Source organism: Bos taurus, chromosome 16 (assembly GCF_002263795.3).
Source record: "Bos taurus isolate L1 Dominette 01449 registration number 42190680 breed Hereford chromosome 16, ARS-UCD2.0, whole genome shotgun sequence".
Lineage (NCBI taxonomy): Eukaryota > Metazoa > Chordata > Mammalia > Artiodactyla > Bovidae > Bos > Bos taurus.
The window spans coordinates 855,492-857,373 of record NC_037343.1 but is presented as its reverse complement, the minus strand read 5'-3'; the positions used below and the strand labels follow the sequence as shown (position 1 = coordinate 857,373).

Below are 1,882 nucleotides of genomic sequence, written 5' to 3'. Positions count from 1 at the left end.
CTCATGAGAAGAGTTGACTCATTGGAAAAGACTTTGATGCTGGGAGGGATTGAGGGCAGGAGGAGAAGGGGATGACAGAGGATGAGATGGCTGGATGACATCACCGATTTGATGGACAAGAGTTTGGGTGAACTCCGGGAGTTGGTGATGGACAGGGAGACCTGGCGTGCTGCAATTCATGGGGTCACAAAGAGTTGGACACAACTGAGCGACTGAACTGAACTGAACTTCTGCAATACATCAACATGAATCAGCTATAGGTATAGGTATAGGTCCTCTTGAACCAAAAACACAGAGCTCTTCAGAAACTCATAATTCATTGTCATCTTGTGCAGAGGCCATGCTAATTTTCGAATTCATTCCAATTTTAGTATATGTGATGCTGAAGCAAGCACCCATTTTGTTTTCAAGTTAATTTTGTCTGAATATTGTGACCTCTGCTTTTTTGTCATTTCCATTTGCATGAAATATCTTTTCCCATCCCCTCTCTTTCAATCTATGTGTTTCCTTTGCCCTAAAGTGGGTCTCTTAGAGGCAACCTATTGTAGACCCTTGTTTTTCTTTGCAATCTGCCACTCTATGTCTTTTGATTGGAGCAGTCTATTGACATGTAAGTTAAATATTGATAAATATGTATTTACTGCCATTTTAAACCTTTTTTTCCAGTTGATTCTATATTTCTCCACTCTTTCATCCTTTTGTTTTACTTTTTATGATTTGATGATGGTTTTATTGTATGCTTGTATTCTCTTCTTCTGTGTTTGTATGTGTGTGTGTGTGTGAATCTATTTTATGTTTTTGATTTCTGGTTACCCTGTTTCTCAAGTATATTAACCCCTTCATTGGAGAAGGCAATGGCAACCCACTCCAGTACTCTTGCCTGGAAAATCCCATGGGAGGAGCCTGGTAGGCTGCAGTCCATGTTATCACTTAGAGTCGGACACGACTGACCGGCTTCACTTTCACTTTTCACTTTCATGCATTGGAGAAGGAAATGGCAACCCACTCCAGTGTTCTTGCCTGGGGAATCCCAGGGACAGAGGAGCCTGGTGGGCTGCCATCTATGGGGTTGCACAGAGTCGGACATGACTAAAGCGACTTAGCAGCAGCAGCAGCCCCTTCCTATATCTGCTTGCTTTAGACTGATAGTCATGTAAGTTCAAAGGCATTCTAAAAAAAAAAAAAAAATTTACATTTTCTTACTCTCTTCCCCCACATTTTATGGTTTTGATGCCCTCTTTTACATCTTCATGTTTATCCCTTTGCTGTTCCATATGTGTATCATTGCTTTCACAAATAGTTTTTTTTTTCTTTTTTGATTTATATAATGGCTAAGTGATTTATTTTCTAATTGTGATTTCTTTTTTCCTATGTCTTCTTCTTTTCTATTTAGGGAAGTCACTGAAGTCACTCAGTCATGTCTGACTCATTGCGACCCCATGGACTGTAGCCTACCAGGTTCCATCATCCATGGGATTTTCCAGGCAAGAATACTGAAGTGGATTGCCATTTCCTTCTCCAGTTTTGGGAAGACCTTTCAATATTTCTTATAGGATAGGTTTCATATTGCTATATTCTTTTCATTTTTGCTTGTCTGATAAATCCTTTATCTCACCTTACATGCTAAATGATAATCATGCTGGGTAGAATATTCTATGTTGCAGATTACTCCCTTTCAAGACTTTGAATGTATTTTCCTCTCCCTTTTGCCCTGCAATGTTTCTGTAGAGAAATCAGCTATCACCTTATGGAGATTTCCTTTTAATTAACTCTTTATTTTCCTCTTTCTGCTTTTGAATTGTCTCTTTAACTTTTGTCATTTTATGTATAACATGTCTTGGTTTAGGTCTGTTTGTGTTCATCTTCTTTGGGAACCTTTGTG

The 1,882-nt window shown here is 38.9% G+C and overlaps 1 non-coding gene across 1 annotated transcript; it reads right to left on the bottom strand.

The window, feature by feature from the left end:
* Nucleotides 1-285: 285 nt before the first annotated feature.
* On the bottom strand, nt 286-395 carry LOC112441941 (U6 spliceosomal RNA). The gene has a single exon (XR_003029894.1). It is a non-coding gene; the product is annotated as a U6 spliceosomal RNA (small nuclear RNA).
* Between the last annotated feature and the right edge of the window lie 1,487 nt (nt 396-1,882).